The sequence below is a fragment of the Carcharhinus amblyrhynchos genome, chromosome 28 (genome assembly GCF_965287045.1).
Source record: "Carcharhinus amblyrhynchos chromosome 28, sCarAmb.v2.hapA, whole genome shotgun sequence".
Lineage (NCBI taxonomy): Eukaryota > Metazoa > Chordata > Chondrichthyes > Carcharhiniformes > Carcharhinidae > Carcharhinus > Carcharhinus amblyrhynchos.
Window position 1 is genome coordinate 28,045,911 of NC_137351.1, and position 23,512 is coordinate 28,069,422.

Below are 23,512 nucleotides of genomic sequence, written 5' to 3' on the forward strand. Positions count from 1 at the left end.
GGGCTTTGCCACATTGCCCTCCAGGCATCAGACAGTGCCAAGCGGGTGGGCCCAGACGGGCGGGTGTGGAGTCACTATTGATCTGGAGCCACACTGTAGGCCAGACCAGATAAGGATGACAGAATTCCTTCCTTAAAAGACATTTACAACCACGGACAATGATTTCTTAGTCATCGTTAATCTTTTGATTTCAGATTTTCACTGATTGAATGCAGATCCCACTGACCTGGTGACATGATCCTGGATCTCTGGATTGCTGATCCAGTAACAAAACCATTAAAGCACCACCTCCCTGCACATATTTACCTTACTAAAATTATTAAGTTATCCTGCTCATTCCAGAGTAAAGCTGACAATAGACTTACTCTAGAATGTTATTACAAGAGACTCGAGAAAGGCAGTCACGATTATGAGGGGTCTGGACAAAGTAAATTGGGAAAAATTGTACCCATTGGTAAAAGGATCGAGAAGCAGAGGGCACAGATTTAAAGGTAACTGGCAAAAACATCACGCAGGGACATTTAGGATCTGGAAGGTGCTGCCTGATAGTGTGGTACAGCCAGGTTTAATCAAAGCCTTCAAGAGGGAATTGGAGTATTATTTGAAAAGGAAGAATGGTGGGGCCACAGGGTGAAGGCCAGTGAGTGGCATGCAGTAAAGTGCTCACTCGTAGAGCCAGCACAGACATGATGGACCGAATGGCCTCTTGCTGTGCTGTAACCATTCTTTGATACCCGTGTTAGATCATATTAAAACTGAACTATGTAAACCTTGATGTCATTGAGTAAGAACAGCCTTGTACCTGGCTTCACAGCCTCTCTGCTGAAGGTACAACTACAAAATATATTTCAGCAAAGCCTAACATATAAAGAAAGGACCATGACACAGAAGCACTCCTGAGCTTCACTACATTAACTGCACAACATAAACGCAAGGTGTTGCAGGATTTTAGACCCAGTTAAACTTGGGAGTGTCAACTTGGAAAACCTGTCCCTTACACGTCTGCTGGTGTTGCTCAAGAAGTCTACCATTGGTTTACACAAACTGCAACCATGCTGTGAGGCTCCGAATTATTATGGGAATATCAGGAGTCGGTGCTGGGGCCTCAGCTATTTACCATTTATATAGATGATCTGGAGGAGGGAACCGAGTGTAGGGTGTCGAAATTTGCTGATGACACCAAGATTGGGGGAACGGCAAATTGTGCGGAGGGTGTGGAGAGTCTGCAGAAGGATCTAGATAGGCTGGGCGAATGGGCCAGGAACTGGCAAATGGAATTTAATGTTGGCAAGTGAGAGGTGGTCCACTTTGGTAGAAATAATGGTAGGAAGGATTATTACTTACGTGGCGAAAAACTGCAGCAGGCAACGATGCAGAGGGTCCTCGGGGTGCTTGTGCATGAGTCGCAAAAACCCAGCTTGCAGGTGCAGCAGGTGGTCAGGAAGGCGTATGGGATGCTGGCCTTCATAGCGAGGGGGATTGAATATAAAAGTAGGGAGGTCTTGCTGCAGCTGTATAGGGCATTGGTGAGGCCGCAGCTGGAGTACTGTGTGCAGTTTTGGGCGCTGCACCTGTGCAAAGATATTTTGGCCTTGGAGGGAGTGCAGAGGAGGTTTACTAGGCTGATACCGGAGTTGAGGGGGTTGAGCTATGAGGAGAGGCTGAATAAACTAGGCTTGTACTCGTTAGAGTTTAGAAGAATGAGGGGAGATCTCATTGAGACGTATAAGATGATGAATGGGATGGATAGGATAGAGGTGGAGAAACTCTTCCCGCTCAAAAAAGACAGTAGGACTAGGGGGCACAGCCTCAAGATAAAGGGGGGGCGGTTTAGAACGGAGTTGAGGAGGAACTTCTTCACTCAAAGGGTGGTGAATCTCTGGAATTCTCTGCCCGTTGAAGTGGTGGAGGCTGCCTCACTAAATATTTTTAAGACGCGGGTTGATGGGTTTTTGATAAGAGAGGGGATTAAGGGTTATGGGGAGAGGGCGGGAAAGTGGAACTGAGCCACGACAGATCAGCCATGATCTTATTGAATGGCGGGGCAGGCTCGAAGGGCTGGATGGCCTACTCCTGCTCCTATTTCTTATGTTCTTATGTAAAAGTACAAGCCACGGGGTAAAAACACACAATGTCCCTTCAGGTCACGAGACTGCGGCATTACCGGAGGAGGAACATATTTACGAACCAGCATGCAAGAATAGCCAGAAATACAGGGGGAAGGAGACAAGACATTCTTCACGTGTAAATTAACTGCCATTGAATGAAATGTGGTCGCGTATTACTTGGTTTTCCAATGAAAGAGTTTGCAGCTTAATGTTTAATGGTGCTTAGGTCCACATATCAGAATTCAATATGTTAAGGAGTTGTATTTCTGTGCCCCTCTCAAAACCCAAAGCATTTCACAACAAAAAACTTTCCTTTATATAGCTTTAATGTTCCAAGAGTCACCATGCCCATCGACACGGTGGCACAATGGTTCGCACTGCTGCCTCACAGCATCAGCGTTCAATTCTGGCCTTGGGACACTGTTTGTGTGGAGTTTGCACCTTCTCCCCGTGTTTGGGTGGGTTTCCTCCCACAGTCCAAAGATATATGTGCGGGTTAGGTGGATTGGGCAATCTCAATTGCCCCTTAGTGCCCCACATAGGTTAGGGGGATTAGCCATGATAAATTGTCCCTTAGTATCCCAAGATTTGTGAGTTAGGGGGATTAGCGGGGGAAATATGTGGGGTTGCTGGGAAAGGGCCTAGGTAAGAAACTCTTTGAAAGACTCAGTACAGACTCAATGGGTCAAATGGCCTCCTTCTTCACTGCAGGGACTCTATAGTTCTTAGATGCTTCACAGAAGCATTTTAAAGCAAAATAGGAGCCCGAACCACATAAGGGAGGAACCGAATGGCCTACTCCTGCTCCTAGTTTCTATATATGGTGGGAATGGAAGAGGGAGGTGGGAAATCAGGATATTGAATTTGATGATCAGCCATGATCAAAATGAATGGTGGAGCAGGCTCAAAGGGCCTGCTCCACCATTCACCAGACTTGCCTGGTGACTGGCGAGCGATGTTCATTCATTCTGTTCCCTTCCTGTTGGCGAACAGTTCAGAGGTCACGGGCATTTGGCCTCTGACCTTCGGGTAAGCATTCTCCAAGGCGGCCTTCATGACACACGACAGCAGAGACTGATAGCCAAGTTCTGCACACATGAGGACGGCCTCAACCGGGATCTTGGGTTCATGTTGCACTATCTGTAACCCCCACGACTTGCCTGAACTTGCAACATCTCACTTACTGTCCTGTCTGGAAACAATACACATCTCTAATATATGCCTAATGCTATCTCCAATCACATGGTCTGCATCTTTGAGACTTGATTAGCAGGTTAGCTGTAAAGACTCACATTCTAATCAGTATTCTGTAAACCGTGTGCCTTTATATGCTCTGTTTGAGACCAGAACTCTCCACTCACCTGACGAAGGGGCAAACCCCGAAAGCTTGTGGGTTTACTATCAAATAAACTGGTTGGACTTTAACCTAGTGTTGTGAGACTTCTTACTGTGTTTACCCCAGTCCAACGCTGGCATCTCCACGTCCAAGCCAGGGATGTGACAGGTTTGAAGGGCCAGTCGCCAATGGTGGAATAACTAAAATTCGGGCACCCCCTTAAGAGGCTAGAGGGGCTTCAGGTTGGAGGAGCGGAGATACGTCAGCGGGTCTGGGGAAAATTGCAGTGATAGGGAAAGGGGAGGCGATGGAGGGATTTGAAAATAGGCATGAGATTTTAAAAGTAATGTTATGCTTAACTGGCAGCCAATGTAGGTTGGCGAGCTCAGGGATCATGGGTAAAGGGGCACGTTTAAAACATGGATAACAGAGTTTTAGATGACCTGAGTGGAGGTGGTCACCCAGGGGTGCATTGGAACGGTCAAGTCTGGAGATAATAAATGCATGGATGACTCCCTGCATTTATTGCAATGGAGTGTCAGCCTAGGTAATGTGCTCTGATTTCAGAAGGACTTACACAAACAACCCTCTGACTCAAAGCCACTGCGCCGTGACTCAGTGATTAGCATGAAAGGTCAGATAAGGGGGAGAAGAATTTTATTAATTAACTGCCCATTCCAAAGGGATCAGTGCAACTGGGAAAAGCTGCAACCCTGGCTTAAATTATATTTCCAAATGTTACCCAGTACTCTGCAGAGTCTGCCCACAGGCACAATGATTGGCAGCATTGAGGTACACACATCTCGGGCCTATTGATAGCCTGAGGATACAAGGACCAGAGCCCCAAAAACACCTTAGCACATCGACCATTGCTTTATCAGCCCCACAAACCCAAACAGTTTGTTACGTGACTGACTGCGAGCAACCCAAAGGGAGTTTCATTAGTTTATTTTACTCCTAGACTATTAATGAATCCCCTAGTTCTGGTACGGTGCCAGGAATTCAGAGAAGGCCCATTCATAATCCCATCATCGCATTCTGAGAATTTGAATTCAGTTTAAAAGCTTAAAGAAAAGAAAAAGCTGGCATCAGGAAAAAAGTTACTCAGCAGCTACTGATTCAGCTGGTTGATTGTTATTCTTTAGTGAAAGAAATCTGTCTTCCACACCCCAGCCTATATGTCAATCCACTCCAACATGGTTCACACGAATCACATGGGTCCAACCCTCTAAAGATACCCAGCAAACCATTCAATTGTACCAACTCGCCACTCGATAGTTCCATCTGGCAATCCACCAGCATCTCTCAAAACATTTGGAAATAGGCAGTAAATACTGGGTTTCCAAGAAATATCTTCAACAGAGAATGAAACTGAGCAGCAGATTTTGATAGATGTGTTCAAAATCATGAAGGGTTTTGATAAGAGTAGCGAGGGAGAAACTGTTTCCATTGGCAGGAGGTTTGGTAACTCAAAAAAGACAGAGCTTTAAGATTATTGGCAAAAAAGGGAGAGAGGGGAAGAAATCTGTTGCCCAACAAGTCTTTTCCTGAAACAAAAAAAACAGAAAATGCTGGAAAATCTCAGCATCCGTGGAGAGAGAATAGAGCCAATGGGCAGGACTTCCCAGCCACGCTTGCCCCGAGACTGGAAAATCCCTTCCAAGGTCAACAGACCATCATATGGTCCTATCCCACCCATTACAATTCCCATGGTGAGTGGGACAGGGAAATGTGACCGGATGTTGAGTCTGCCAGAGCACTGCCTTTGGTGGAAGCAGATTCAATAATAACGTGCAAAAGGGGGTTCGATAGAAAGATGAAAAACCTCAGGGTGAGGGGGAAAGGAGATCGGGGGTAATTGGACACCCAAAGAGTAAGCACAGACACCATAGGGTGAATAGCCTCTCTCTGCACAATTCTATAAATGAGTAATTAAAATAAAGACTCCACCCCACCAAGCGTACTCAATGAGTTGAATATAAAAGGGGCTGTTTTACTTGGTGTTTTTTGAAGCATCCGTCCAATTTTAGTCACAGATCATAATGCAGCAAATGTCATCTCCTTCCTCCTGAGCTAAGTGTGTTTGCGATCTCGGCTGGGGGAAAAGGGCTGACTTAATCTTAATTTATACCTTTCCACGGTGAATATTTGCACAAAGTAAAGGTGAGGAGAGTTGGAGTTGGTTTCCTAATTACTTATCTCCACTGGTATTAGCATCAGGCTCTCTGGGGCAGGAAGACAAATAACAAAACTCTTCACCCCACTCTGACTACACACATTAGCCACAAGCTCAGAATCCTACTGCACTGGTGAGAACTTTCCCATTTCCCACGCAAGCTGATCTTGTGAACTCAGAATGTGAGATTGCCATTTATAATATTTCAGATGCAGTGACCCTCCCATACATCAAACTGAAGCCTATTTCTGGATACCATTTAAGTGGCACATTTCTTACGCACTACATACTGGAATAGATCTTTCGAATGAATGATGCAAAGTACACTGAGATTGTACATCAGAAACTCAGGTGTAGAGATCATAAGACTGTGTGAATTAGGAGCACAAATAGGCCACTCAGCCCCACTCCACCGTTCTGTAAGATCGTAGCTGGTCTGATTGCAACTTCTCACCTAACTCTGATAATCTTTCACCGTCCCCCCCCACCTGTCATGTATGCATAGCCTCTTTAAGACGACAGGTCAGGTGACCCAGAGCATGAGGTGACCTGCCTGGGAAACCGCCCCTACAGCCACTCGAGGGCTGGAATGTGAGGCGTACGGTTCTTCAATAAACCCTTTTATTGCCTTTCCGTGTGACTTCTATTTTCTTAACTCCCCCCCCACCTTAGAACCTTCACTGTTCCTTTCGAAACAGCTCGTGAATCTGTCTTCAACAGCTTCTCCTGCTCACCCATCAAGTCAAGCCTTTCCCCGCTCTCTGGGTCCCACCCACCCCATTTATCAAGAATTTATCCAACTCTGTCTTCTGAGGAAGAGAATTCCAGAGAGTCACTGCCCTCTGACAGAGAAAACTCTCCTTATGTCTATCAAATAGAGCGCCATCGCTAAACCATGCATCAACGGGAAGCCATCTAACCCACTGGGCTTGTACCAGCTCTTTGAGAGGATTATCCAGTTAGTACTACTCCCCTGCTCTATCGCCGTGGCCCTTCAAAATTGTTCCTATTCAGCTGTACTTTTTTGGGTGAATCTGCTTCCAATTCGCAACAACTCACAGTGCAAATAAAAACTCCTCCTCTGGTTCCCCCAGTCTCTTGTGGGATTTGATCTCACTGCCACCGACACGGTGCTGCCTCACAGCACCAGGGACCCGGGTTCTATTCCCGGCTTGGGTCACTGTCTACGTGGAGTTTGCACGTTCTCCCTGTGTCTGCGTGGGTTTCCTCCGGGTGCTCTGGTTTCCTCCCACAGTCCAAAAGACATGCTGGTTAGGTACATTGGCCATGTTAAATCTTCCCTAGGTGTACCCGAACAGGTGCCGGAGTGTGGCGACCAGGAAATTTTCACAGTAACTTCATTGTAGTGTTAGTGTAAGCCTACTTGTGACACTAACACCTGACCCCAGTATCCTTTCTTCTCTGATTTAACATAAAAAGTTACCCAAATGTTCATAAGTTCTTGCTGCGCACATACCGGTTACTGCAGTTGCCAAAAAGACAAGCGCGACATCCACATTAAGGATAATTCTTTGGGGCTCAAAGACATGATAAAATTGAATGTAATTGCACCTTTTCTATGCTCCATCCCATGTATTACTTTCACCTTTACTGTTTTCTCATTTATAAAATACCACTGATTTGATGTCTGAACGAGGACTGTAACAGAAGGATTTGCATTTACATCGCACCAGACACAATGACAGACCCAACCCCAAAGCACTTTCAACTAATGGACTGTGGTCAGTACTGTAATGTGGGAAACACAGCAGTCAATTTCAAACAAAGCTCTCACAAACAACCATGTGATATTAACCAGATATTCTTCTTTTGTGATATTGAAAAGGGGATAAATCTTCTTAAAGGTTTTTTTAAGTTTATGTATTAGTGTCACAAGTAGCCTTACATTAACACTGCAATGAAGTTACTGTGAAAATCCCCTACTCGCCACGCTCTGGCACCTGATTGGGTACACTGAGGGAGAATTTAGCACAGCCAATGCACCCTGAACTTCCTCTCACAGTAATTTCATTACAGTGTTAATGTAATGACTTGTGTATCTCGTGTAATGTAATGACTTGTGTATTGTGTTAATGTAATGACTCGAGACACTAATAAAATAAACTTTAAAATTAATACGGACGTGAGGACATCATGAAGGCAGATACTCCAATGCTCTAAGAGGCTATCTTTCAGAAAGGATATTAAACTAGGGCTTAGTCTATCCTCCCAAGTCGATGCAAAAGATCCCGTGGCAGTATTTTGGAGAAGTGTAGGGGAGTTCACCCTGGTGTCTTGTCCAAATTTAACCCTCGAAAGGCAACACTGAAACAGGTTAGTTTGGCATATGTTATGGTGATTTATGGGATCTTGTTATGTACAATTTAGTTGCCACGTTTGCTACATAACAACAGTGACAACACGTCAACTGGCTATGAAGTGCTGTGAAACATCCTGCAAAGGCACTATAGAAATGCAAGTCTTTCTTTCACATATTTTAAACTTAATGCTTTTATAAATTATTGATAAGGCTTTGGTGCCCTCTTCAAATTGGAAGAACCTCTACTGATTTCTTCAGATTAGCCCAGCATTCACACTAAGTGCAGAGAGTCTTTCCCATTCTCCGCATACCCATTGAGCCCCTGACACCCCAGATAGCTGGAATGCCAGGGAGTCCGGATGATCACTCCTTCTCCTGCGTCTTCCGGAACGGTATGGGGATGCCAGTGTTGGACGGGGGTAAACACAATAAGAAATCTCACAACAGCAGGTTAAAGTCCAATAGGTTTATTTGGTAGCAAACAAAAGCTAGTGGCGTTTGCTACCAAATAAACCTGTTGGACTTTAACCTGGTGTGGTGAGCCTTCTTACTGTGTCATCCAGAATGGGGCATGACTCTCCTGGGCACAGACACCAGGATAGACTGTTATCTGTTAAATTTCTCGCTGCCAGCACGGAGTGACTTTAGGCTTGATGTTGTCCTCCTGCGGCTGCAGGAGGTGGGCCTCTTGCTGGAGTTGAGCTTAGACTGGAGATACCAGAGAACAGTGGAGGGGAGTGGGGTAAGGGGATTTTAGAAACAAGGATGGGACCCAGAAGGTGGGAAAAGGCTTGACTTGATGGGTGAACACGAGAAACTTTGAAGACAAAGAGATTCACGAGCTATTTTGAAGAGCCGTGGGAGGAAGAGAAGGTGCTGAGGGAGGGCGGTTAAGAAAATAGAAATAGAATCCCTAATGTAGAAGGAGGCCATTCGGCCCATTGAGCTGCACTGACCACAATTTCACCCAGTCCCTATCCCCACAGCCCATACATTTAACCTAGCCGGTCCTCCTGACATGAAGGGGCAATTTAGCATGGCCAATCCATTGAACCCGCACACTTTGGAGGAAACTGGAGCATCTGGAGGAAACCCACGTAGACACTGGGAGAACGTGCAGACTCCGCACAGATGGTGACCCAAGCTGGGAATTGAACCTGGCGCTGTGAAGCAGCAGTGCTAACCACTGTGCCATGCCAGCTAATAGTTGAGAAAAGAAGCTTGGGGAGTGGTCATCGTTCCTCTCCAGTGTGACCCTGTCACCGTGAGCAATGTTGTCAGAGGTGTGGCAGAAATTGATATGGTCAACAGGCATGCCAATGTCCTCATCTATCACCAAAGCCATAGATTTCAGTGCCAGTCCCAATCTCAATTGCCATGCCATCTGTTATTTAATACATTAGCAGCATTTAGGTGCGAGCCATTATACTGAAGCAGATTTAAGGGTTTTTATTTTCTAGAAATTCAATGCCGATGCTTATCAAAGGATCGCAGCTTGCGTATGATAATGCTCGGCAGCAGATTAACATTTGATTTGCATAAGGCACCTGTACCACGGCAGAGAAAATATTGAATTATCACATGCAAATTAAATCTTGCGCTCTGTGCAAACATTGTTCCATGAGCCTGCCTTAGCAAATCTCATTGAGAACTTTATTAGTTTCTATGCCGGTTAAACATTCAACAAATGCATGGCATGATTTTCAAACATTGCAGTTTAAAAATTCAAGTGGAGAGCTCTGCAAATTTAACTTGGAGTAAACACCAATTAACTCGAGACTCAAAACGTCATGGAGGCCAATTCCGAAATCCCCATCCAGACCCCACAGAATGGAATGTTCTAGGTGGCTTCTATTCGCGGCCATTTTGAACTTCTGACCAAATTTCGATCAGGGTGACAGGCTGCAAATGGTGTCCCGTGGCCGTACACTTGATTCAGAACCCGAGGGACAATGGGCAGTTCAGCCAGCCTCCAAGTTGAAGAAGAGGTCAGAGGTCATTGATGCCCAATGACTGGAGGAGAGCAGGCCAGGGTCGAGCAATCGAGTCTGGACGATGGCTCCTTCTTCTGCTACGTTTCCCGGAATGGGGGCATGATCCCCCTGGGCGCTGCCGGCAATAAACCTTCGTCCGTTAACTTTCTCGCTGCCATCACAGGGTGACCTTCAGCCTGGTGATGTAACTCCTGCCCCCGTCAACCACTGAATGGTCTCTTCCTCTGCTGTAATATCTATCGTAGAGAGCACCAAATCTGCCCAAACTTGGCACTCAGGGTCTTATTAATGTCTCGGACCCGGATTTCCATTTATAATGGGCCGGCCAGCTGTCAGTCACAGGGGAACAACCAGGGCCACAGGGCACGAGTGACGCTCATGTACTCGCTCTGTTTATCATTGGGTGAGAGGTCCACGTGTTCAAGGAAGACTTAGTTCCACAGATTCTTTAATCCGTAACAGTAGGGTTGGCCTATACAGGTTAGCTCACCAAATTGCCAATCAACAAACTTGCAAAATGGGCATATAATCTGGAAAATCAATTCCAATACATTTTGGTACATTAAGAGGTTGTAGATTTCTTGGAAGATAAAAAAAAAATCTAAATAAGGTCTGTACTTAAGTTGACGGGGTGCTAGATTAGCATATGAGGGAGGAATGAATTGAGTTATGCTGATGGCGTTAAATGACAATCAATAGAATCATAGAATCCCTATATGGCAGAAGTAGGCCATTTGGCCCATTAAGTCTGCACTGACCCCTGACAGAACATCCAATCCAAGCCCTAACCATATCCCACCCCACGAATTCCCCTAATCCTATCCTGGGACAATAAGGGGCAACTTAGAACGGCCAATCCAACCAACCTGCACATCTTTGGAGTGTGGGAGGAAACCAGAGCACCTGGGGGAACCCCACACAGACATGGGGAGAATGTGCAAACAGACAGTCACGCAAGGGTGGGATTGAACCCAGGTCCTTGGCGCTGTGAGGCAGCAGTGCTAACCACTGTGTTTCCATGCTATTCGAAGAGGAGGCATAAATGTTGGCATGGACTGAATGGCCTGTTTCTCGAAAATAGCAGCAGAGATACGACATTCAGTCTTTCGAACCTGTCCAACATGATCATGGCTGAACCCCAACTCGAAGCCAAACTCCAGCGCTCTCTCCCTCGACCTTGCCACCATTATGGTCTAGAAATCTATTTATTTCCTTCTTAAATATATTCAGTGATTTCGCCTCCACAGCTTCTGTAGTAGAAAATTCCACGGGTTTACTGCTTTCTGAGTGAAGAAATTTCTCATCTCGGTTCTAAATGACTCACCCCGTATCCTGAGTCTGTGACCCCTTGTTTTAGATATACCAGCCAGAGGACACAACATCCCAGCATCCAGTCTGCCCAGCTCTGTCAGAATTTTATACTTTTCAATGAGGTCCCCTCTCTAAGTGCCAGTGAATACATGCCCAGCTGGCTGCAACTCCAACCACATTTATGAAGCTCTACATCATCCAAGACAGAGCAGCCCACTTGATTGGCACCACATCCACAAACATCCACTCCCTCCACCACCGACGCTCAGTAGCAGCAGTGTGTACTACCTACAAGATGCACTGCAGCAATTCACCAAATAACCTGAGACAGCACCTTCCAAACCCACGACCACTTCCATCCTGAAGGACAACAGCAGCTACATGGGAAAACCACCATCTGCAAGTTCCCCTCCAAGCCACTCACCATCCTGACTTGGAAATTTATCACCGTTCCTTCACTGTCACTGGGTCAAAATCCTGGAATTCCCTCCCTAACGGCATTGCGGGTCAACACACAAAACGCAGACTGCAGCGATTCAAGAGGGCAGCTCACCACTACCTTCTCACGGGCAACTAGGGATGGGCAATTAATGTTGGCTAGCCAGTGACACCCATGTCCCAAGGATGAATTTTTTTTTAAAGAAATCGACACAATCTCGCCTCATATGACAATGCTGCCAACCCGGGAATCAGAGTGTGGAACTTTCACTGCACTTCCTTTATGAAAAGTATACCCTTCATAGATAAGAGACCAAAACTGCACACAGTACTCCAGGTGTAGTCTCACCAAGGCCCTGTATAGCTGCAGTCAGGCACCCTGTATTCAAGTTCTTTTGGCAATAAAGGCCAAAATACTATTTGTATCCCTTCCTGCTTATTATACCCACTGTAATACACTACATAAACCCACATTATCACAGGCGGGATAACAATCTAAGGTAGTGGTGGAACACAGCACATTCCCTCAAGTGTGGGATCAATGTGTTTACTCGATTTCACTCGGTCATCTAATCTCATTTCTTAGCATTGATAGAATGATACAGTGCAGAAGGAGGCCATTCAGCCTACTGTACCTGTGCTGGCTCCTTGTAAAAGCTATCCAATTAATCCCACTCCTCTGTTCGTTCCCGTAGCCCAGCAAAACTTTCCTTTTTAAGTATCAATCCAATTCTCTTTTGAAAGTTATTATTGAATTTACTTTCATCAGCCTTTCAAGCTGTGTATTCTAGATTGTAACTAATTACTGTGTAAAAAAACTCCTCACCCCCCCCCGATTCTTTTGTCAATTACTTTAAATCTGTGTCCTCAGGTCACTGCCCCCACCCCACCCGCAAAGTAACCTTATTCACTCTATCAAAACTCGTCATCATTTTAAGACCTTCCTCTTACATTCATCGTAGCTCAGTAACAGGTAGACTCCAGTGGAAATGTTCCTCTTTATTGAGTGCATTCCAGTCTACTTCCACCATTCTTGCAGTTTTTCTATCAGAATAAGGGATTTTAGAATCTTCAGCAAAGTTATTACTTGCCAGAGTCACGTGGTGAAGGTTTTGATATAGCTCCTCTGGAGACAGTATCGTCTCAGTTCGACTAAGGGAGTCAGAGTTCACAGTCAGTGGCCTGAACCATGAGAAGTGTTAAATTGTTAGCTCACCTCTGCCCCAACATGTTCACCTAGCGAGTGAAACCCCCGCACCCAGGACCGTTCATTCCTAAACCCGAGCCCTTCGCTTCAAAACAATTTCAATCCTGTCGCCATTAAAGTTTCAGGACTTTTAATCAATTCATTAATGAAGTAATGGATTCAGGTGACAAGAGAAAAGGACTTCTCATCTGATAGCGGATTCCTCTCTAAACTCTGTTGCAACCTTTTGTAAAAAGGACCTACGTTTAAACAAAACGATTTATAATCTCTGAACTTCCCAAAGTGCTTTATGGCCAATTGCGTGCATTTGAAGACAAGGCGCAGGTGTATTGTTGGAACTATGGCAGGCAATCTGTGCACAGGAAGATCCCATAATCACATAACATGATAATAACCAGATACATTACTGTGGCTTTGGTCAGTTAAGGGATAAGTAATGACCAGGACGCAGTGATCTTCTTTGAAATGGTGTTGCGGGCTCTTTAATTCCCACCAAAGCGGGTTTACTATCTCATCTGAAAAATCATAGAATTGCTACCACGCAGGAGGCTATTTAGCCCATTGAATCTGCACCGACTCTCCGGCAGAGTATCTTACCCAGGCCATTTCCCCCACCCTCTCTCCATAACCCCGTATATTTACCATGGCTTATCCCTTCTAACCTACACATCTTAAGTTTATTTATTATTTTAAACCTGTGTTCTCAGGTTATCGCCCCTTCATCCAAAAGTAAACAGTTCCATCTTATCTACACTATCAAAACTAGTTATCATTTGAAGACCTCCCTCTTAGACTCATTGTAGCTCAGTAACAAATGGACTCCAGTGAAAATATTCCTTCGTATTGACTGGATTCCTGTCTATTTCCCATCATTCTTGCAGTTTTTCATTAGCTCTGCAATGAAGTGTTGCCATACTCCAGCACCTGTTTGGGTACACGGAGGGAGAATTTGGAATGGCCAATGCATCTAAATCAGCACATCTTTCAGACTGCGGGAGGAAACCAGAGCACCCAGAGGAAATCCACGCAATAACAGGGAGAACATGAAGATTCCGCACAGACAGCGACCCAAGGTCGGAACTGAACCCGAGTCCCTGTGAAGCAGCAGTGCTGATCACTGTGCCACCCTCGTCCGTCGGGCAGTGCAGCACTCCCTCAACACTGCACTGGAGTTTAGATCATAAACTCAAACCCACTTCATCAATTCTAGTTGGTCAGTGATCCTCTTAACCTTCCTACTTCAAACATCCTAACCTACTTGTACTGCCTCTGAATTTCATTCAAAATGACATTCCACTACCACAGAAAACTACACACAAGTCGTCAAAACTAAACACTTTCGTTGAGACTTTGTGAAAATTAGATTGTAAATATTTATCAGCTTCAAATTCTAGTGATGCTTAAATTGCAGCTCCTTATTTACAAATAAATAATGTATTAGTCCTGACAGAGTCTACTTATTAAGCCCTGGTAAAGTAATAATAACTTAAGATGGTGCATATTACAGGTGAATTATTCATGTTAGGACCAATTTGGAGGCAGCCAAGGTGCAGAAACATTGAATATACAAAGTGCACCGTCATTCATAATGCACATCATATCTTACAATGGTCAAATTCCACTTTTTCAATAAAAAGGCACGACTCTGTCTAATGTTTATCCCTCAACCAACAAGAGCCACAGCAGCTTATCTGGTTTTGTATGGAACTACGTAATCGATAACTATATTAAAAAAAAGGATGGCGCAATGGTTAGCACTACTGCCTCACAGCACCAGGGACCCAGGTTCCATTCCCAGCTTGGGTCACTGTCTGTGTGGAGTTTGCACGTTCACCCCGTGTCTGTGTGGGTTTCCTCCGGGTGCTCCAGTTTCCTCCCGCTGTCTGAAAGATGTACTGGTTAGGTGCATTGACCTGAACAGATGCTGGAGTGTGGCGACTAGGGGAAATTTCACAGTAGCTTCATTGCTGTGTTGAATGTTGAACAATCTTGTGACAAGCATGCTCGCATGGAGGGCAGAAGAAACGTTTCAACGACACACTCAAGGCCTCCCTGAAGTCACTTGACATAGATACAACCACCTGGGAAACGCTGGCACAAAACTACCCTACCTGGCTCTGCCTCATCCACAAAAGGCTGTCAAGCTCACGAAGCAAGGTGTATTGCTGAAGCACAACTTAAGCCCGAGCTGCTCAAGTCCAGAGCCACCAGCGCAACAACTACAGTGTCTACACAAGTCTGTCCAATACGTGCCAAGACATTCCATGCCCGAATCGTCCTGATCAGTCAGCTTCAGACACCCCGCAACCAGCCTCGAAATGATTAATGGTGTCAAGGTCCCCATCGATGATGATGGGCGAACAACAACTTGTGACACTAATAAACAAACTTTTTTTACTTTTAACTGAAGGCTAATCATTGTACTTGAGCCACAAACTATTCGGCTCAGGAAACTCTCCATTCGAAGAGTGTTGCACTTTAGGAATGAGTGAACTGCAACCTTGTACTTTAGACCTAATTTATCTGTTAATTGTTTAATAGCACTTACCAGGGATTACATAAAAGGGATTACAGGTGGCACCGGGTGTTGGGGTGTGTAGGTGAAGTTGTAAAAGGGAATAAAGTGAGTTTACAAAGAAGCTGGACATGCATCATCTTTTATTACTGGACTGCAACTTAACATTGCATGCAGGAGGAAGAAGGATAGTTGCCAGAAAGTTTGGACTAAGCGTGTTAAGCAAAGCAGAAGTATAATTGGTTTATTTTTCCATTTGTTGCAAATGAACAACCTCACACCTTTGTTTGATTGGTGTTAAGTGCAATAAAACACCTTTCATTTCACTGTATTCAATGTCATAAGTTATATTCAGGGCTGTTGACACTGGGGAAATGATAACAACATTTCTGATCAGTAAGACGATATAGATTATAAACGCATTTAAATATTTACAGCTTCTTTTACTTTCTGGCAGTCACGCACACCAGAGATAAGTTCAACTTCAAAATTAGGTTGAAAGATTGTTCATTCTATAGAATGATATTTGACTGCTTTTTAAAATATATTCTTGAGAGCTGCGCTGTGTTGCCAAGGTAATATTTATTACCATCCACCAGTTACTTGGAAAGTATTAAAAATGAAAGGAATAGCAGCCTTGTTATTGGATGAGTAATTCAGAAGTCTTGATTTATGCTTCAGGGACCAGAGTTTAAATCCCACCTTGGCAGCTAGGGGAATTTAGGAGCATAGGAAGAGGAGTAGGCCATTCTGCCCATCAACCATGGCATTATAGAATCCCTACAGTGCAGAGGGAAGCCAATCAAGTCTGCACCAACTCTCCAACAGAGTATCTCACCAAGGCCCACCCCTGCAATCCCATACACTTACCTTGCTAATCCCCCTAACCTACAAATCTTGGGACACTAAGAGGTAATTTACCATGGCCAATTTCCCTGCACTGCTCATCTTTGGACTGTGGAAAGAAATCAGAACATCCAGAGGAAACCCACACACACAGTGTGGGGGAGGGTGGTGAGAAGCTCCACACACACAATCACCCAAGGCTGAAATTGAACCCAGGTCCCTGGCACCATGAGGAAGCCACTGTGCCACCTGCAGCATTATACTAAACAAGACAAGGGCATAATTTTTTTTCATTCATTCATGGGATATGGGCATCGCTGGCTGGCCAGCATTTATTGCCCATCCTAGTTGTCTTTGGAAAGCAGTTGAGAGTCAACCACGTTGCTGTGGCTCTGGGATCACATGTAGGCCAGATCAGGTAAGATTTTCTTCCCTAAAAGGACATTAGTGGACTAGGTGGACAATCAACAATGTTTTCACGGTCAACAGTAGATTCTTAATTCCAGATATTTTTTACTGAATTCAAATTCCATCATCTGCTGTGGTGGGATTTGAATCCAGGTCCCCAGAACATTAGCTGAGTTTCTGGATTAATAATCTAGCGATAATACCACTCAGCCATCACCTCCCCTCATATGGATATATTATATACATGAAAAGAGTTCATGGAGTTGAGAATTGGTTAACAGAATGAAGTAAGAAGACTGACAACATCAGGTTCAAGTCCAACCGATTTGTTTGATAGTAAACTCACAAGCTTTTGGGGTTTGCCCCTTTGTCAGGTGAATGGAGAGTTCTGGCCTCAGACAGAGCATATAATATAAACCCCAAAAGCTTGTGAGTTTACCTCCAAATAAATTGGTTGGACTTAAACCTGGTGTTGTCAGACTTCTTACTGTGTTTACCCCAGTCCAACGCCAGCATCTCCACAAAATAACAGAATGAAAGCAGAGAGTAGGAAATAAATGGAGTATTTTCTTATTGGTAGGCTATGATCTGTGGAATGCCACACTCAATTCACTTCTTAACCTTATACTCAATACCGTAGAAGACATATTTACGTAACTTGTTCCCATAATTTACGATTCTTCCAGTTAGCGTAGCTGGTCACGATATCAATCTCACAATTTCTGTTACTGTGACAGATAGGATCTGTACAACTGTTGGAAAATTGATTGATGCTTTGTGAGGAAATGAATATATCTGCAAGAACATCTCTAGTGTACAGTGAACTATCTCTTTGAACCAACACAATAAAATACCACTGCAACAGAAACAAAGCACTTACCCAAGTCGTTCACCAATTCAGACTCTTCGTCTCCCCATGGCTATGCTTCACTCCTCAATCTCGCTCCTTCCTTTAAATCAGGCCAACTGTATTGATGTCTTGACTGTGAACCCTTAAGGTGAGAAAACATGACCATGAATTAAGTTTGGAACAAGCCACCTTGACTTTTCTATCTCCCACATGAACTGCCTGAAGCTGAACTTTGTTCTCAATCTCACTGAACAAGGTCAGAGCAACTTATCCATGATCCAGGCATCGTTCTGATCCAATCGCATCAATTCCCAATTCGCTCCCATTGTACAGGGCTCCTGAACCAACAGCAATCCCAATCCAAGCGGAACATTTCTTGGCTTGTTTATGTGCTTTTCAGTTTTTTGGTCGTATTCCGTGGTGAACTGTGGAACGTCCTTCAACAACAACTTGGATTTTTGCAGTGCCTTTATCGTAGCGAAATGTTCCAAGGTCCCTTGCAGGGCTGTAATTTAAGATAGTCTGATACAAAGCCATTTAACATGCTAGGCAACTAATAGCTGGGGGGTAAACATTGGACGGGATTCTCCGATCTTGTCTGTTCCTGCTCAGCAAGAATGGAGAATGTGGCACTCAACCAAAACTCCATTCACTGGAAAGGCACCAAAGAATCCCTGTCGCGAACAAGATCGGAGGTTGTTGGTGATTGTCTTTATAGGAGAAAGGGAGAAAATTAGTGAGGCAGGAAGGGTTGGAGAGGAAATTCCAACGCTCGCGATGCCTAGTAGCTGACCGCTAATAGTAGAGCAAGTAAAATGGGGGACATGCAAAGAGCCAGGGTTGGAGCAACTCATATCTCAGGGGGTTGTAGGACTGGAAGATATTTGAGAGATAACGGAAGGCAAGACAAAAATTCATTCTTTATTAGTGTGTTATAATTCAGGTCAGAAAATCCAAAGTCTATGAAGTCCGCCTGGATCATACATTTTGCAATTGAATTTGGGTAGGGTGAGCACAAGATATTTTATTTCAGATATATGACTCAAATAACCAACTAGGGAGCTTTTATCAAACAAAGTTTATTTCAATATACAGTTAACATGTGTAGAAAGAAAATTAGCATAACTTTTACCAATTGCAGACAAGAAAAAAAAATGATATTGTATGAACCTTAAGAGTTAAACAAATCCCACAAACAAAACCTTTGCCATAGGTTTCACACAGCAAAGACTAATGCTCACGATACTGGAATTTGGTTCTTTGGTTGAACGCTGCAGTTCTCTTAAGGCACACACAGACAATCTTGGAGTCAGAACAGCTCCCCAAAACAGCAGGGAGAGAGGGGCTGTAGGAAGCCAAGCACCAACAGCAGATCTTCCACCCCAGGATGGCTTGCAACCTTGTTTCCAGCTAGCCAGCAGGCTCTATAATACCACAGAGAGAGAGAGAAAAACACTGTTCTCCAGATGTCCACCCTCTTCTAAACTAAAACTGAAAATTAATCCTTAATTTTTTTTCCTGTGGAGGAACCACCTGACTTTGACTTGTCAATCAATCTTCCACTATGTTCCTCCAACAGAAGTAACTCTTTAGTTATAGGCAATGAAATGAAACAAGAGTTTCCCCAACTTATAAATCAAAGAAAAAAGGTTTGATAAAGAAGCTTCATTACTCCAACACTTGAGGCCTCATCCTAGGCCATTCCAGGCTCCCACAAACTTCAGCAGCTTCTTATTTGTACTGAATCAGCTGACCACCACATCATTTTGTCATTGGTTACATAGTTTACTGGGTTAGCTGAAGCTTACAGCATGTTACAATTGGTCACTACTATAGATCCAATGTTATCATTGGTTACGTTCTAACATCCCTCACAACGTGAAGTCATGAAGGATTCTGGAGTAAAAATAAACAAAGATCCTATTTAATCCACTGAAGTAGCAAAAAAAAAAGACTTCTAGCAGACAGCCTGGCAACAATGAGAAAGAAAAACTGAAAAGGCCTGTTTATCATGGCAGAGAACATGATTTTAAAAAATTTTTAGAGGTACACTAATATCACAAGTGTAGCATCTGCATATCTTAGTATGACAGCAAATAGGTTTTCTCCAATTCCCATCTTCTCAACAAAATTTTGTTTCAAATTCCCAACATTTAAACCTCTACCTTTTCCCAAAACATCAGTCACCATTTGCTCCTTTTAACACTGTGAAAAACACGTTGCATTTTTTTTTAAAAATTGGTGATCGGTGCAGACTCAATGGGCCAAATGGCCTCCTTCTGCATTGTAGGGATTCTGCGATCATTGTGCATTTCAGCAAGCGAAAGAGAGGGAGGCAATGGCCTAGTGGTATTATCACTACACTATTAACCCAGAAACTCAGCAAATACTCTGGGGACCAGGGTTCGAATCCTGCCATGGCAGATGGTGGAATTTGAATTCAATTTTAAAAATCCGGAATTAAGAATCTACTGATGACCATGAAATCATTATTGACTGTAGGAGAAACCTATCTGGTTCACTAATGTCCTTTAGGGAAGGAAATCTGCCATTCTTACCTAGTCTGGTCTACATGTGACTCGAGAGCTACAGCAATGTGCTTGACACTCAACTAGCCTCAGCTAACTAGCGATGGGCAATAAATGCTGGCCAGCCAGCCACTGAGACCACATCCTATGAATTATTTAAGGAAATAAATGTTTGCAACCAGAAAACCAGGAAGAGCAACTGCAGAAGGGACACGCAGGGAGGGTGGGGAAGGGGTAACAGAGGCCAATCCACATTGGGTTGTGGGGCTTGTTGCTTCATTCAGCCCTGACATGTCTGTGTCGTCTACTCCCAGACAGACAGGGGAGTGCTTGGCAGGGAATGGTTCCAATCAACGGGAATGAGCTAAACTGCCGTAAGGAACAGGTGGCTCATACAGCATGAGTCATCATAAGCATGGCAATCTTTCAAGGAGTCCTCGGGAGACATCAGTCCTCCAGCCTCAACTGAAGGCAGAAAGTGATTGCCTTAAAAATGTAAAAGAATCTGCTTCCACTGCCTATGAATGCTGATTGACAGAGGGGTGGTGTCTGAATTGGGCTGAGACACAAGAGAAGGCTACCAGCAGAGAGGTTATATTCGGGAGTGGAGTTAATCAGTGGGTCTTCCAGCTGATTGTGGTGGTGTTTGGGATGGGTGAATGGCGGGGGAGGGGGTTGGAAATGGCAGAGGGGAAAGGAATGGGAGGAGGGGAAATAGCAAGGGAGGGGGGCAGATATAGCAGGGACCCCAAGTCTCCTTGTAGGTCTTTAAGGATTTGCATGACTCTGCCCATTCAGTCATTATGAGGTGGAGATGCCAGCATTAGATTGGGGTAAACACAGTAAGAAGTCTCACAACACCAGGTTAAAGTCCAACAGATTTATTTGGTAGCACACGCCACTAGCTTTCAGGGTTTTGTCCCTTCGTCAGGTGAGTGGAGAGTCATTATTCAGGGTTCAGAATGAGAGGAGCACTAAGACCCAAGACATTAGGCAGAGGTGACTGGAATAAGACCTGCTCCTATAACACAAGAGGCCAGATTTCAGTGTAGCCCAGGTATAAACACATTGATCACCTATTATCTTCACTTCATCCAGTGATCCATCAAAAGTTAGTGCCCCCACCCATTGCCAATTCCTTTAACAGAACATTCCAGGCTCAAGACACTCACCATAACCTGGCAACGTGCTCCAAGTATGTGGTTTGACAAAATTAAAAGCAGTAGAGATAGAAGATTCGAGAAATGCTGGATATTTGTAATATTCAAATTTCAATAAACATTCCATGAACAATGCTAGCTTCATTCTAACTCTTAACTTTTACTTTTCATTCTTTAGGTATCTGCCTTGGCTTAATGAACAGCATTTTTTTCTATGAGGCAGAGCTTGTGGGTCAAACTCCCTCTCAATGACCTGCATAAAAGTCTAGACTGACACACAGTGCAGTATCCAGTGCATTGTCAGAGTTGCTATTCTATAGAGGAAACATTAAACTGAGGCCCAGTCAGGTCTCTCGGGTGGTTGTAAAAAGTCTCTCAGCACCATTTCACACTGACGTTATCCCTGGTCAACATGTATCATCTTCAAAAAACAGATTTGCTGGCTACTGCTGTTTGTGGGAGGTTGCTGTCTAAAAATTAGCTCTGACGTGGAGATGTCGGCGTTGGACTGGGGTAAACACAGTAAGAAGTCTGACAACACCAGGCTTAAGACTTAAGCCTTGTGTTGTCAGACTTCTTACTAAAAATTAGCTGCCAAACCTCCTCAAGTTATTCTTTTCTATTCATTCATGGGGTGTGGGCATCGCTGGCTAGGCCAGCATTTGTTGTCCATCCCTAACTGCCCTTAAACTGAATGTCTTGCTAATCATTTCAGAGGGCTTTGCTGTGGGTCTGGAGTAAATGTACACCAGACCAGGATGGCAAATTTCTTTCCCGAAAGGGCAAAATCATTTTTACAATGGTTTCATGATCATTAGATTTTCCAGATTTTTATTGAATTCAAATTTCACCATGGTGGGATTTGAACCCAGTTCCCCGGAGAATCACCTTGGGTCTGCTGGATTATTAGTCTGATGACAATACCACTCTGCCACTACCGCTCCCTCCCACGTGGGTGACATGGTGGCACAATGGTTGGCATTGCTGCCTCACAGTGCCAGGGACCCAAGTTTAGTTCCTGACTTGTCACTGTCTGTGCATTCACTGTGCACTGCCTGCACATTCTCCCCGTGTCTGTGTGGGTTTCCTCCGAGTGCTCCGGTTTCCTCCCACAATCCAAAAGATTAGGTGCATTAGCCATGCTAAATTCTCCCTCAGTGTACCCGAACAGGCGCTGGAGTATGGCACCTAGGGGGTTTTCATAGTAACTTCATTGCAGTATTAATGTAAGCTTACTTGTGACACTAATACATAAACGTAAACACTTACGTGACTAAACATCAGAAATACTTCAATGGCGGTGAGTTTGTACAAGATGCTGCATAATTGCGCATCTTCCACTGCTCATTGGTACCTGAAGCTGCTCCAAGAAGTGAACGTGTGCAAACATACTGAGCTGGCAAACAGGTCAAGACTGGCCAAGTTGCCTTCTTAATGATTCACAGATGCAAATGGCCAAAATGCTTACTGGAAAATCAGTTTACACTCCCTGTGCGATACCCTGATGCTGATTGTTTATAACTCACGATGTTAGAACATCAACCAGCAGAACAGACTCCTCCTTCTCACTGTGTCAACTGGTTTGAATTACCTGTTTGCCCTTACTCCCCCGTAGTATAATATTCCACAGCTCCTTGGCAACGGCCGTTAATGCCCTTCCCCATGCAGTTCAACTTCCAATAAATCCGTTCACACAAAAGGAATTTCCATTCTTGTTTGCCATCTCCTGTAATTAGTTACTTTCACCACAACAGGACTCATGCGCTGAAAAAAATCTGATGGTGTGCGTGCCTAAAGTACCCACTCCTCGCAGTTAATCTCCAAACAGGAATGGGTCAAAACCTTATTGGAACATACAGTGCGCAAGCAAGTTGGGCAACTCATTTCACAATGCAGTTAATCTACAGATCTTCAAATCCTCTTGGTTTGGGAGTCAAATGAGCCAAGAGTGATACACGCAAACTAAAATTTCCATTATTGTTTTTCCTATATGTTCCCGCACAGCCTTCTTTCTCCTGCATAGGTTTAATTTGACTCATTCCTCAGAGAACAGGGAACAGAACAGTACAGGGTTCACCCCTGGAGACTGTGAGTAAAGTAAAAGTAAAGTTTATTTCTTAGTCACAAGTAGGTTTACATTAACGCTGCAATGAAGTTATTGTGGAATTCCCTTAGCCTGTTCGGTTACACTGAGGGAGAATTTAGCCTGGCCAGTGCACCGAACCAGCACATCCTTTGGACTGTGGGAGGAAACCGGAGCACCCGGAGGAAACCCACACAGACAACGTGTAAACTCCACACAGACAGACAGTGAC

At 44.3% G+C, this 23,512-nt stretch overlaps 1 protein-coding gene across 1 annotated transcript in view; it reads right to left on the bottom strand.

The window, feature by feature from the left end:
• Nucleotides 1–23,512, bottom strand: part of sema4ba (sema domain, immunoglobulin domain (Ig), transmembrane domain (TM) and short cytoplasmic domain, (semaphorin) 4Ba) — a 451,928-nt gene that overhangs the window by 268,452 nt on the left and 159,964 nt on the right. Inside the window, exon 2 of the mRNA XM_080214192.1 lies at nucleotides 17,540–17,651. The gene's annotated coding sequence lies outside the window, so the exon portion shown is untranslated. The remainder of the gene's footprint in view (nucleotides 1–17,539; nucleotides 17,652–23,512) is intronic.